The 15,198-nt window shown below is 39.4% G+C and overlaps 1 protein-coding gene across 3 annotated transcripts in view; it reads left to right on the plus strand.

Annotated features, from left to right (window-relative positions):
* The first annotated feature begins 4,697 nt into the window (after nt 1-4,697).
* Nucleotides 4,698-15,198, plus strand: part of ATRNL1 (attractin like 1) — a 519,713-nt gene continuing 509,212 nt past the window's right edge. The window contains exons 1-5 of one of the 3 annotated variants that reach the window (XM_083844108.1): nt 4,698-5,094; nt 6,556-6,773; nt 11,472-11,526; nt 13,676-13,894; nt 14,513-14,576. The gene's annotated coding sequence lies outside the window, so the exon portion shown is untranslated. Of the gene's footprint in view, nt 5,095-6,403; nt 6,774-11,471; nt 11,527-13,675; nt 13,895-14,512; nt 14,577-15,198 lie in introns of those variants that run through there. The other 2 variants (XM_083844135.1, XM_083844109.1) reach the window with 2 other exon arrangements.

Here is a 15,198-nt window from a genome sequence, read left to right on the forward strand (position 1 = left end):
GGTTAATGTATTCAGAGTTTTTTTAACTACGGCTGGAAGTGATGAAAACATGTCATTTTTTCTGACATGTATTCTCAACCAAGAACTCTTTACTTGTCTTTTGCAAGTACAATAGACTGTCTATAATAATATCTCAGCTCTAGCAGTGGTATTTTTGAAGCAGGTGCTCATGTTAGTCATCAACTCTTGCTCATATTAGTAATCCTTACATATACCAATATCTCATTGAAGGCACTGAGATTTTTCATGGCATAGGTGCTCTGACATGAATTGGAGCTGCATTATCCAGTCCTTTGTGTTAAGATCTGTGCCCAAGGCAGGAATAAAAAACTCCCCAAGAACGTAGCAAAAGGAAATTGCAAAATTTATCTAAAGCATATTTTGTGGGTAGCATTCATGGTGCATTTGGGAATGACTGCCACATGAACTCCAGCTTCTCTGGGCTTTGACACAGCCAAAGACATTTGTTCTGGGGCATGAATGTACTTTTTTTTTCCTTAACAGTAAATAGATTCCTGTTCTTGTTTTTGTGTTTCCTTTGTTTAAATTTAAATGGAAAAAACAAACAAACAAACAAAAAAAAACCAAAGAACTCAGAAATTATTGTTCACTGTGTGATTTAAAAAACACACCATACCTTATGATTGTGTACCTGTTCATAGGGTTAACTGCAGAACTTAGGTATTTTAGAAATGATGCCATATTTAGAGCACTATACTGGCAGTGTGGATGAGTAAAATATCAAAAGCTATCGAGGTATGGCTATGTACACTAGCATACAAGATGTCTGATGTATAGAATCAAAACACGGTTGTAGCGCTCGGTGTCCTTGCCCCTAAGTTTTACAGCCCCCACTGTGGTGCTCAGGTGGGTTGTCCCCATGCTTTGCAGATGCTGCTGAGTTCCAGCCACCCCGGGACCTCGTTCTGCAGACAGTGCCGAGCAGGGTTTGATGCTGAGCTCCGGCAGCACGGCCCTCCGTCCAAATCCACACCGCGACATCGGTACGCACGCTGAAAGCGGTCCAGGTACGTGAATACTGCTTGTGAAATGCTTTGAATTGCCTCAGAAAGAACAGATAGTGCTGCAGCACACATGGCTGTTTTGGAGATCTTTTTCTGGCCCGTGTAGCTTCAGGACAGTTGTCGTGGTTACAGCTGTTAGCTGCTTAGCCTGGGTGCTTTCAATGGTTTGCCTTGCGTGCTGTGACGTACGTGGAAGGGAAGTCGCTCGGTGTCTGTGTGGTAAACTGATTATTTCAGGTATTGTCATTTGATCTTTCTCCTGTGAGCGCGGATTTAGGTATCTACAGAAACAGCAGTGACAAATTATTTTCTAGAAGCGTTCATCTTCTACCCGAGACCACAGTGAAATCATTCAAGGCATTTAAAATAGTTTTTTTTTTGCTTTTTAGAAAGTAAGTTGACATAATGGAGAAGGTTCACTGCAGGGCTGCAAAACTGATTTGAGATTTGGAAAATCTACCAGGTATTTAGAGATTTAATTAGTTCACTCTTTTTAGAAAGAAAATAAAAAAGTGATATGATCAGCCTACAAATACTTATTCTGTCATTTCTGGTGACATGCAGCTTCTTTCTGTCTCCCACAAAAGCATAATAACATCAGCCAGACTACTCTGTGTGTAAAAATAAGAACTATTTTTCTACTCAGACAGATAACTGGCAAAAAAAAATAGATAGGCAACTGGCCAAAAAATAGAGAGGTAACTGGCCAAAAGCAGGATGGATACTTGAAATCTTTAAACCAAGACCATTGACTTCCTAGGAGGAGGAACTTAGCTCAACCAAAGCTTGATCTGGGTTAAATGGAATTCACCACCAAGGGTATCCAAAAGATCAGTCTGAAGGCGGAGGTACGATGAGAGTGATTCTTTCTGCCCTTGTAATCTGTGAATGTGTATAAGGGAGACAGATAGGTGGTAGAGAACAGTTATGTGGAACAGTCCCCATTTTACAGTCTACTAAAGGCTACAGGGCCAAAGTGAATTCCATAATAAAGGCAATTAAAATCTTGCTGGCTATCTTTTCAGGATAGGCTTTTGAATTAATCATGCAAAGATCATTATTAATACCACTCAGGCATAGCAGAACACATAAAATGAGCTCTAAACCACCTCTGACATAAATGGATGGTGAGTCTCATCTTTCTCCCTTGTCGATTAGAAAGTGTTACTTCTTGTTTGTTAAGCTGTGTGGATTATAATTATTATTTTTTTAAATTAGTGTCTGCTTTAGAAATACAAAGCCCATTCCTACACATCTAAAAATATTTCACTGGACTTTTAGTGTACAAATAGAATTTACTTGAGAATGTATCAATGAAGCTATACCCTTCTTTTAGCTGAAATAAATAAATAAATAAATAGTATCACCAAGTTCATATTTTACTTCAGAAAATTAAATAAATACTGAAGTGAGACATATGTATGACAAAATTTGTAGGCAGGAAGACAAAGAATAATAATAATTTTGGAAATATGTTGCATAGAATGGGTAAATACAATATGGCTGTACTAGTATAGCATTCAATATGACAGATAAGAAAGGAAAACAGTTTTACTTTTGTTGTGAAATACAAGTATTGCAATTTTATTTATGGAGTTGCCCGCACTATTCCGCACAGTTTACAAAATACTTGATGAAAACAAAAGTTCTAACTATTAAATCTTTCATCTTCTCTTTGCTTGTGCTTCCATTTTTTAATCTTATATCCCTAGATAGCCCCTTTTCCTCCACCTTTTCTCCATAATTATGAAGCAGACAATGTCTGAATCTTTGCTCTTAGTGCAGGACCTGCATTAGCAGAGGTTGAGTCTTTTGCAGAGGATGATCCCTCTGCTGTGTCTCCACAAGAAATGTGCTGCCAATTATTTTTAGGGAAGAGGTGACTTACAGTAAACAGATCTCTGTTAATGGTGGCAGACTTAGCTAAGGAGAGTGAAATAATAAATCTTATAGAACGAGGGAGCTGACTGAATTAGTGAAGTAGAAATCAATCCTGCCAGGTACTAAGAAATTTGGTGACAAAGTGAAAATCTGCAAACCCTGGAAGGTTTTATCCATCTCTTGAAAAATGCTCATTTGCATTTTTAGAGCATTTCATGTCTTCAAGATACAGAGCAGATGTTTCTTAATTCTCCTAATGGTTCTGTGGAGCAGGTGAGCATTATCTCAGCTTTACAGATGGGCAGAGGAGTAGAAAGAGGTGCAATGGTTTGGCTCAGACCATGGTGTGAATCAATGTCAGAACCAGAAATAGGATCAAGAAGCGCCTGGTAGTGCATGTCCATGCTGAAACCACTCAACCACACTGCACCCGACATAAGAAATGGAAATTAATTTTTAATATTCCTGTTTCTAAAGGAAGATTTTGGATTTTAGAAAAATGAAATATTTATTTCATTATGTATGACTTCATAGGCCTATAATTTATACCAGATAGATTTATTGGCTTTATTTCCCCATGATAATTGTATAGTCCTTGTTGATCTAATGGGCTTGTCATTTTTAGTAATGTACCCATCTGCCCAAAGAAACAGCATTATTTGCCTGTTATATAGTTAGGAACAGAGTAGAACAGTACGCACACAAAAATTACGCTTCAGTATTAAAATGAAGGGGTTTTCCTTCTCCCAAATGCACATTAAATACACTAAATTAATTTGCAACTACTTTAGTTTTCTAAGCAAATTTAATCCTCTGATATGTATCAGGCTGGCAGCATTGCAGTCCTCTATTTACTTTAAATATTGAATATTTAAAGTGCTGATGTACAGCAGTGACGCCAGCAAATTGCAAAGAGTTTAGAAACACTAGTCAGTCTCTGTGTTGCAGGAGAAAGAAAGTACCCACTGCCTCTGAATGGCTGGCCTTTCAGACCAAATTTCAGGGTATCATGTTTGATAGAGAGGATATAAAGGCCTAAGATAACCACAAGTAAAACAGGTTTTTCTTTAGTCCCAGCAATGTCATTTTGCTTCAGAACCTCATGAATTACTTTACAGCCGATAATACGATACTGAAGCCTCTGCAGCCATGGCATCAATGTAAGTTGAATTTTCCAGTCTTTTTGTCTAGTCAGCTTCAAAATTCATTTCTTTCCCTGACTTGATTTTCTGTCAAGATGTCCCTTCCCAGAACCGCATGACTCTAAGTCTGCCTGTGCAGAAATGCATCTCAGTCTCCTTGCTCAACAAATCTAAGGCTCTTGTTTCACGGGCCACCTTGGATCCCTCCCGTTTCTTCTGGGAGAAAACTGGGTTAAACTGCATCTTCTTTTGTATGAATAGTAAGGAGGAAACTGAGAAAACTGTGACATGCACATTGGACATAAAAACCCTAAAAGAAATCATGACATTTTCTACAAATCAACATTGCATTTGCAGATTAAAAAAATATATATCTATTTAAAAATAATAACATTATTATATGTTTAATTCCTGCACAATTATGCTCATAATAAATATGGGGAGTCTTACAGGTGCATTCAGCCAGATAGAAAAAGGGAGGGCACTGCTGGATGTTTTTAAATAAATGTGTCCTTTAAAGGTTAAGCACGAATGAAAGGGTGTAGCATTTTGTCCAATTACATTACCGGTTTAAAGACAGCATTACTGTTACAGTATTCAAGCTGAATAGTATCTTAAAAAAAAAAAAAAAACCAAGGATCGAGGCAGGGGGAAACAATGACACTCAAGAACCCAGACCCTGTGTGAGTATAGGAATAAAGACAATTCAACAGAAAGGTCGAATAGACCAGGCTGTGAATGGACAGATTAGTTCTGATCCTGCTTTCAGTGCTGCTTTCTTTTTGGGTCCTGAATCAGAACATCAGTCCGTGTCCGTGCTCATCCCCTGTTCTTGCTCTCCAAGTTTCTGCTTAGCATTGCAAGGATCAGAACTAGGAGAAGATCAGGTTTGAGACCAGCTACGGAACCTAAAGGTGCACAAGTCCATGGGACCTGATGAGATACATCCACAGGCCCTGGGGGAACTGGCAGATGTCCATCTGTGGCTAAGCCACTGTCCAGCATAGTTGAGAAGTCATGGCAATCTGGTGAAGTTCTCACTAACTGTAAGTAAGAAAACATAACCCCCATTTTTTAAAAAGGGAAAAAAGGAATGACAGGCCAGTCAGTCTCAGCTCTGTACCTGGCAAGATCATGGAGCAGATCCTCCTGGAAATTATGCTAAGGCACATGGAAAATAAGAAGGAGATTGGTGACAGCCAACATGGCTTTACAAAGAGCAGATCGTGCCTGACAAATCTGGTGGCCTTCTGTGATGGGGTTACAGCATTGGTGGACAGGGGAAGAGCAACAGACATCATCTACCTAGACTTATGCAAAGAATTTGACACTGTCACCCATAATATCTTTGTCCTGAAATTGGAGAGACATGAATTTAATGCATGGACCACTCAGTGGGTAAGGAATTAGCTGGATGGTTGCACTCAAAGAATTGTGGCCAACAGCTTTATGTCCAAGTGGAGATCAGTAACTGGTGGTGTTCCTCAGGGGTCACCACTGGGACTGGCACTGTTTAACATCTTTGTTGGTGATATGGACAGTGGGATCGAGTGCACCCTCAGCAAGTCTGCCAATGGCACCAAGCTATGTGGTGCAGTTGACATGCTGGAGGGAAGGGATGCCATCCAGAGGAACCTGGAAAAGCTTGAGAGCTGGGCCTGTGCGAACCTCATGAGATTCAACAAATGCAAAGTCCTGCATCTGGGCCAGGACAATCCCAAGCACAAATACAGGGTGGGCAGAGAATTGATAGAGAGCAGCCCTGAGGAGAAGGACTTGGGGTTGTTGCTTGATGAGAAGCTCAACATGAGCCAGCGATGTGTGCTTGCAGCCCAGAAAATCAACTGTGTCCTGGGCTGCATCAAAAACAGCATGGCCAGCAGGTTGAGGAGGTGATTGTCCCTCTCTGCTCTGTTCTACTGAGACCCCACCTGGAGCCCTGCGTTCAGCTCTGGGGACCCCAGCACAAGAAGGACATGGCCATATTACAGCAAGTCCAGAGGAGGGCCATGAAGACAGATGATCAAAGGGCTGGAGCACCTCTCCTGTGAAGACATGCTGAGGGAGCTGGGGTTGTTCAGCCTCGAGCAGAGAAGGCTCTGGGGACACCTTACAGTGGCCTGCCAGTACCTAAAGAGGGCCTACAGAAAAGCCGGGGAGGGACTCTTTTTCAGGGAGTGCAGTGATAGGACAAGGAGTAAAGGTTTTAAACTAAAAAAAGGGTAGATTTAGATTAGATATTAGGAAGAAAATCTTTACTACGAGGCACTGGCACAGGCTTCCCAGAGAAGCTGTGGATGCCTCATCTCTGGAAGTGTTCAAGGCCAGGCTGGATGGGGCTTTGAGCAACCTGGTCTGGTGGGACGTGTTCCTGCCCATGGCAGGGGGATGGGAACTGGGTGGTCTTTAAGGTCCCTTCCAACCCAAACCATTCCGTGATTCTATGATTTTATCAAGGCCAGAGCTTCTCATCTCTTCCCTCCCTTCCATGTCCTTTATCTCTCCAGGCATCCCGTGCACACTCCTGAGAGAGAATTTGGCCAGTATGCTACCAGAAAGGGAAGAACTTAAAAGGGAGACAAGGCATGCAGATTGCTGAGAGCCACCTGTCAAGGATAACCAGTGTGCAGGCAGATCAACGACACTATTTAATGTTGTAATAGATGCAACTAACTCTTCACCACAGAGCTTAATGTGGACAAGATTCCTGCTACAGGAGCAAATGGTAAGGATAAGGTAGTTCCCTTTTTCTTCAGCTATTAGGGAAAAGGGGGGTGACAGAAAAAGCAAAAAGACTGGAGAAAGGTAAGTGTTTATGGTAGTCAATATTTCCTCACTTCTCATGATCCATTGCTCTTATAATAGCAAATGTTTTTTTTTTTTTTCTTTTATACTATATTTTAAAGACTATCTTACTGTAACTGGTTTGGCAATCACATCGTCCTCATTTATAGTGCAGTTTGTTTGACAGTAATTCAGGGGATTGACAGCTGGTTAATTTGTTTTTCCCATAATAAATATACCTAAGACAAGATATGTCTTCCTAAATAATCTGGTAGATGTTTTGTACAGAATTCTAAAAAGGGTGATACGCAGCAGCATTACTATTTGAATAATATCATTCTTTAGTTTTGTATCATTTTCACTTTTAAGATGAGGGTTTTCTTCCTCCTCTGTCAGTTGCATCTCTAGCTTTAATCAACATTATTCAAGCACTGTGGAATTACAGTATATGTATATAGGCTACTGACAATTTCTCTTCTTACCAAGTATCTAAATACCTGTTACCTGCTTGGCAGAAACAATGCCTATACTATTCCATGTACTATAAACGGGACATTTCAGGAATTCTTTTCAATGGTTGCTGCTTTTGCATTGTTGACTGTAGTCATTCACTTTCAGGATATCTTCTTTATTTTTATAAAGAAGGAATTCTGGCACTCCCTGTGCTGTTGATAAGCATAATCTCTGTATAAACACACTTTTCCCAACATTTGGCATGCTACTGCCTTTCTCAAGTGGGTCTCAAAGCCAAAACCAGCACAATTCGTAGTGATGTAATAGCAAAGGGGTAGTTTGCAATGACCTTCTACAAAACTTGGCCAGAAATCGATGCAAAAAAAGGTCCATGAAACATTCTGTCTGTGGTAGAGCAAGAACCTGTCAGGATGCCTAATGAATCTCTACCTTCCCTGCAATGTCCAAAGGCAGAAGAGAGTGAGAACGTGGAAAACAGCTATCCTAAAAAGCATTTTTCTTTAGGGGAAAAAAAATAAATATACAGAACAGTCAGCAGATGTTTGCATATTAGTGGAGCTTTGCAGTTTCAGTCTGCTCTTTAGGTGCTCTCAATTGGAAATACTTCATGAGTGCAGGCGCTGTGGAGGTGGGTTGAAGGGCATGGGAGACGGGTTCGTGGGCAGGAAATCAATAGCGGTGCAATTCCCGGGATGAGGCAGCAGATCCTGCAGCCACTTACAAGTCCATTATTCACATCAGTTCAGGCGTCTACGATTTGCAGGGTACTGCCTGCGTTATAAAGGCCGTATTCTTCATACCCCCTGCACACCCTCACACGATGCATTTAATTAAAGTAACAAAGCTACAGAGAAATACTAGTTCCTGATCTTTTTGTAGAGCACCCATGAATTTTTTAACTAGAGGGATATGATACATGATTATAATCTCTTCAAAGCTTAAATGTGCCACCTTCACATGAGAACATTTTGTACACAAATATTAGAAAGCTTTTCTCTAATCACTGAGTAAACATTCCGCTTAGAAATAGTTTCAACATTCTTCACAATGAATCCAGTCAGCTACATCATTTAAATATGCTGGAGGGGCAGGTAATTGAATAAACAAAAGTATAAATTGCAGTTCAGCTACTGAGGAAGGAGAGGCTGAACAGGTATGTTTGTGTCTACGCTTGTTACTAAAGGATGAGAGGCTGAAGGAAAACTTTAAATTGATACTGAAAAGACATTAGGCTGCAGAATTCTGATGCAAAAATATTCAGCAGAACAAGAAGCCTCAAATGATAGCTAAAGGCACTAAACCAGAAGATTGAAATGTAAAGTTTATTCACGGTGGAGAGAAAAATATTTATTCCTTGTTTTCTATTCCAAACAGATTTCTTTCCGATGCTGTAATCTCATGTTGCTCTTTATCTCAACCTGTGACTTTACTCATTCCTTCTTCTAAAAATCACTGCAGCTGGTGGTGCATTTACCTAACCTTTCTGCTAGGATGGTGCCAAACAGGGAGCATCTTCCCATCTAATACCTGAACTGGTGAAGTCCCAGTTAAACCACCACCATTTTGAACAAAGAAAATCAAAGCGAACAGAATAAAACTCCAAAGGTGCTCAAGACCAATGTAACACAGCACTGAGCTGTGTACTCACTCAAAGTACACAGTTGGCTTTAGGCATGCTAAATGAAAAATGTTTTACATCTGGATCAGTTTAAGACAAATTCTCTAGGTTCTTTTGCCTGAACACAAGGCAAAAGAATCTATCAGCCACTGTTCCTGTAGTAAGGATTTCATAAAACAGTATGGCTGTATTTTGTCATTCCCATTCATTTAGCATTCAGCATGCAGGTAGTGATTCTCACTGTCATCTTTTTCACTGAACTACGATGGGATGTTTGGGGTGGCGGTTACGGAGTTGAAGCAGCCACAGTTGTTCTCACCACCTTCCCAGGTCCATTTAAAGTTGTTTCTACTCCATCATGCAGCTGTTCCCATGTGTTGGAAAACAGAAGCATCGTATGAACTCGGGCTGTCTCCTTCCTGGGGATGCCTTAGGTTGTGCTTTTACTTGCAGAAAATTTGTTAATTGTGGACTATCCTTCCCCCTCCCCAGTAAAAAATGAAAAAATAGACAATTTTGTCTTTTGGGGAAGTATAGCAGAAGGTAATATTGCAGGAAAGAAAGATGCAAGATCAAAATTGGAGGCTCTGAATTTTTGAAATAGCTCTCTTCGAGATGATTATACAAGAATAGAAACGGAAAAATAACTCTGTGTGGGCACAGAGCAGAAAGAAATCATGGAATACTATTTTTTATTGTCATGTCTCTGAGAAACTGCCAAGTAGCTTCCTATGATTTATTACATTTATTAGCATTTAGCTATTAAATAGTATTGCAGGTAACATTTACTCATTTTTTTTTCCTATACTTGCAATTATCATTTCCAAGTTCAGAGTTTTCAGTAAAGGGGTAATTCTTATGTCTATGTGAAAACCTTTTTCCTCATCCTTGTGTAGCTGCACATAGAATTTTGCCTGCTTTTTTTTTTTTTTTTGTCTAATGTAATACAACCCACATAGTACGATACTTGGAAGATAAATGTGGGTGTTTTTTTTTTTAATCAGTCTCTCCTTTTTTTTATATATTAATTCTTTTTTAAGGTGGAAAAGAATACAGCTAGGCAGAAGAGATAATTCTCACTCTTTCTACCACTAGTGGTGAAACAAACCAGCTCTATGTGATTGAGAGAAGTGACTTTTACCTTTGATAGGTTATAAATAGCAGGCACTGTAATTGTCTAGCAGTTCTCCTGCAAAGAAGAGGTAATTGTGGGGATGAATAAAATATTGGCATTAAAAAAACATTTTGAGTTAAATCTCAAAGTAGCTGATGAAGTATTTCTACAGCAGTCCTGTCAGGTCATGCTCTCTCTCAATAGTATCTTCTTATACTCGGTTTCGTTTTCTTGTTTTAAAAAGTGGAAAAAAAAGAAAAAAGAGAAACCAAGCAAATAAAAAGAAAACAAACAAACCCAACAAACCAAAAAAAAAAATCAACCCAGGGGTCTGCAGGTCCCCCTACCTTCAGCCTCTGGCCAGAGGAAAGCAGCCAGCACACGCTGGGGGGGAGGAGGGCTCTGAAGTCTGTCGGCTGGGGGACCACACCAGACCACGTCTGGTTCCTGGGATTTGGTCCAGAGGGGCGGTGGAAGGCGGCCGGGAGGTGGGCTGGCTTCTCCAGCCCAGATCTGTGGGGGCGATGGGGGTCGAACCTGCCCCACGCCTCCCACTGTGTAGGACGAGGGAAGGAGAAAGGGAAGGTGGTCTGGGGATTGTGGATTTCTGCGGAGATAGCTGATACCCTTAATGAGGCAATTTTATTTAATTTATTAATATAAAGTGCAGTGCGTGTCATGTCATGTCCAGTATTTCCGGGACAGATAATTTAAAAATTTACCAGCAATTCACAACTCTGACATCAGCCAAAACATTTCTGTTTGGATTTTAGTTCTCCAGCTGAAGGATGACAGCACAGAAGATTAAAGCTGTTTTTTTCTTTTCTTTTCTTTTCTTTTTTTTTTTTACTTCTCTTTAAGATCTCAGCAAAGTGCAGATTTGAAACACAGAAAGAGGTTGACCTTCACATTAACCTGAATCTCTTTTCCTGTTTCTTCTTGAACATATTTTATTCTCTTTATGCACAGTGGGGCTCTTTTTTTCTTGTGCTAGGCTGTTGAACAAAATGCCAGAAAGATGGAGTGTGCACTTTTACATCAAAGAAATGATGAGACCATAAAAACTCATTTCCCTTGTGACTTCTTAAATTGTTGCTCAGGAATTGAACAAGTCTGTCTGAAACAACGTGTCCCTTTAAATTCTGTTTTCTTATTTGTCTTAAAACACAAAGCCACAGTTTAACGCAGACTCTGATCCAAAGGCCACACAAGTCAATAAAAAATTCGTAGTTACCGTGGTGAGCTGTAGGTCAGATTTTTCAAGCATTTTGCTATGTAAAACCCAGGACAGGCTATTCTAAAAAGAACTGCTTATCTACGGGGCAAGGGGAGAGGGAAAAAAAAGACCTGGTTTGTTGTTTTTATCCAGCTACTTAAAAATGTCTCCTTCATGTGGACCAGAATTAAGTCAACTATATTTTTTCTCTGAACAGACTGCATCTGACAAGAACAAGGAAAGTGAATCAGTAGTTGAATTCAGAAATCTAAGTAAGTGAAAATATTGATTTACTTCAGTTTTTCTTATACATAAGGGTGATGTGCAGTAGAAGCACAAACAAACTCCACGATTTGGACTCTGTTGGAGGGAAACCTTCCCTAGCTCTGCTTTGGGCAATCGCTCTCACTGCTGGGGTGAATGGTTTGTTACTACTGAAGTCCAGTAAGTTGATAGAAATGGTCTTGATTGGAGAAAAAAACATTGTAAACCAATTAACTTCTGACTATTAGCAAAGCTCCCAGAGGGAGCATTAATTTTTAAAAGTAGACAAAGAGTGTGTTTTGAGGTCCTTGTAACTGTGTGACTGTACTGAAATACAGAAAAATGCTACAGTAAGTCTCAACTGTTGTAGATATTCCTTATCAGTTTCCAGAAAAGGTTGTAAAGGTCCAATTTAGAGAAAGTATTTAAACATATTATGAATTTTATTTCATCTTAATTGGACACAAGTTAAACAAATTGCTAAGTTCTTTGCATACTAAGTAGCAAGTATCTGCTTATGGGCCAGATTCAGATTTCATTGTAGTCTTCTTTCCCCTAAATTTGAGCCTTAATCACATGAATTGTTAAGGGAATTCTTGGGTCTAAAATCTAGGAAACACCACTTTGCTCCCAGACCCAGATCAGTCTTCATTTATCAGACTCCCATATTGTGTGCACATTCCTTTACAGAGCTCCAGCCTCCTGAGCTCTTTAATTTACAGTTAATTTAAACAGGTAACTTCACAGCTGTTCAGAACAGGGATTTCTTGCCCTACCCTGTTCAAGAAAAATGCAGTGCCGGAGAAGATACTAAAACCTCTGAGTGCAGGTCTCTATCTCTGATCATGCTCAGAGGTTGAGACTGCAGTTCTTCCTCCTCCCCTCTTCTGTGCAGTTTCTGGTTGCTCCTTTCTGTTTTATGCCTTGAAAGAGACAGTTACTTTTATGTTCCCATGCTGGGATTGCAGAACCATGGAAAAACATTGCTACCAGTAAAATATGTGTAACTGTTTTCAAAATGTTGGCGTGAGCCAAGAGGCACTATCAAAGCCTTTGCAGAGGCATCAAGCCAACTTCTCAGATTACATTGTTTATAATCTCTCTTGGGTTATTTCCCAGTAACTTAGAAAATGTGTGGCTGTTTTTGTATCTGAAAGGAGTTTGTCCAGTGCTAAAGCAAGAATATAGGATCTGTACAAAAAAAGGCGATGTGTCACGACAGGCAGTCTTTAGGTTTCTGAAGGGTTGTAGCACTTCTTTTACTGAAGATAGTTCAACCATCTTCTGAATTACACTTTCTTTTTTCTTTCCTTTTTCTTTTTCCCCCCTCTCCTTGTAGCGTAGTTCTGAGCCGCATGATCAAGCCAGGCTTTGTTCCATGCTACTGCTTCCAAAACTGCTGACACAGCAGATGCGAGAATACAGGTTCAGAGAATCATGAAGGGATAAATGGGCTCGATGCTTGTTGTTGCAGAAGGCCTTGTGCTGAACATTTATTCTCCAGTGGTTAGAAAGGACAAGCCCAACTCAACTGGTACTTTGTTGAAAAGAATTTCCTGTAAATTGCACTGAAAGTGGATACTTTATGCTATTCATTAAAGCTCAGTGTTAGATTTCTGGTTCCAAACCCAACGAAAGCAGGTACCCATGTTCAGTGCCCCTACCTAATATACTGGCTTGTTAGATACCAGAATCCTGATTCAAGAAGACAGAAGATCACTGGCAGAAACAGAAGAAAATGAGTCTAGAAGAGAAAAAGTTGTCTTGAGAAGATTCAATTTTCATTATTAAACCAGTAGGTTGGATTTTTAATATCCCACCTCGGTATTTTTTCCTTCTCTATTAGAAAGAAGTTCATAACCAGTTCACACCTTTTAATCTAAGAAAATGAACAGACCTCCCATTGTTGAAAACCTGCTGTACAAACAGCAGAATTATTCAGACTTGCAAGAGTAATTTCATTACAGGGGTTCTTCTGAGATGCTTTTTTCATTAGAAAAAATTGTGATTTTCTCCCCATACAACACAAAACCTTTGGCATTTTTATAATGTGTAATAAAATAATCACTACCATTGGGCTTGCTACACATTTTTCATTGTAATCTAGTTTAGGGAGATGAAGTAGCTCAATGCCTTTTTTTTTTTTTTTTTTTCCAGGCTAAAAGGTGACTTTGAAGAAGGAGAAGATAAACTTTCCACACTGATGATGGATTCTTTTTTCTGCTATTTTGATTAAAAATGAAGCTGAAAATCTTTTAAAGCTTTAGAGCCAGAATTCCTGCAGCAAACAAGAGAATGGGAAGAACATCAGGTAGCGGTGTGAACTTCTGCATTGTCTTGAATATGTGCTGCTCTGTGGAAGAACCGTTTCTAGAAGTAAGTGGCATTTGTCCCCAAAGTCTTGTTAAACCTAGGTGCTTCACTTACTTGTTCCAGTTATGTTTTGTTTTGTTTTCTTTTGATTAATGTCCAGGAAAAACTAAAGTGAATCCTAAATTCAGTGGCCTACTAGATAGTAACTGCTAAAATCAGTGCTGAATCTGAGACAGACATTAGCTCCATGTGCAGTCACCAGGCTGATGTGCTAAGGCACTGAGATCCCAGGATGAAAATTAGAAGAATGAGTTGCTGTGCTGTCCTTTTGGGAGACAGGACCCTAGTTGTAGTACTTATGCTTCCAGAATGTCATTTAGCTTTTGAAAAAAACTTGGAAAAGCCTGCTACTACAGTCCTATCCTGCTGTGATGCAGCTTGAGGGATTCTCAATGTCTGTGCTTGTACTTTGTTGCTTTGTTGCTCTACCTAATGCATCCCTTTCTAGAAGAGGTCATATATGCTTCAGGAGAACTGGGTCTCTGGCAAAGGAAGAGAGTTAGAAAATGCCATAATCTGGATTTACAATAACTTTTCTAGAGTATTTTGTGATATTCTCTTGTCACCTGAGTCAGTTCCAAATGGGCACTAGAACATGTAGTTGTATAATTTGTATTTCAGAATTTGTCCAGGAGACCTACAATAAAGGAACAATGCATTCAGCTGAGGGGTGATGCAGAGAACAGTAAGTAATAAGGAGTTCTGTTGAGATTTTTACTACCATTTAGTATATCCTGTGTACTTATGTAGTGATGTAGTTGACACCAAGACCAACCTTTCATTTGCAGGACTGGAGAGTTCAATGCTCACTAAACCAAGAAGTCTACAGAATCATTAGATATTGAGTACCTTTTAAGAGGTGTGCTTTCAAATACATTTCAAGATAACATTATATAAAGAAAATAATGCAAACAACAGGAAGAACTGAAAAGCGTTTGCATAGAAATGATCACAGTCAGTCATGATGTCCTAATTTGTGCCTATGTTTTAGGATGTTATGATGATTCCAGGACTGATTACCATATTAATTTTATGAAAATAATAGAAATGTACTGATTTATTGCATTGCTCTCTTAAACAAGTCATAAGAAAAGATTTATCTCAGTTATCCAGTGGTAAAAATTATATTACTCTATTTCTTCATCTTTAGTGCAAGTGGTAACACAGAAAAATCATTTGCAAAATGCTTTATGTCAAGGTAATTCCAGTCCACAGTGAAGGAATGCACATTAAAATCATGAAAAAATGTAATTTAACATGATTCGCAAAATGAAGTAGTGTTTATGAATGCTAAAGTGTGTTACACA

Source organism: Anser anser, assembly GCF_964211835.1.
Source record: "Anser anser genome assembly, chromosome: 7".
NCBI lineage: Eukaryota > Metazoa > Chordata > Aves > Anseriformes > Anatidae > Anser > Anser anser.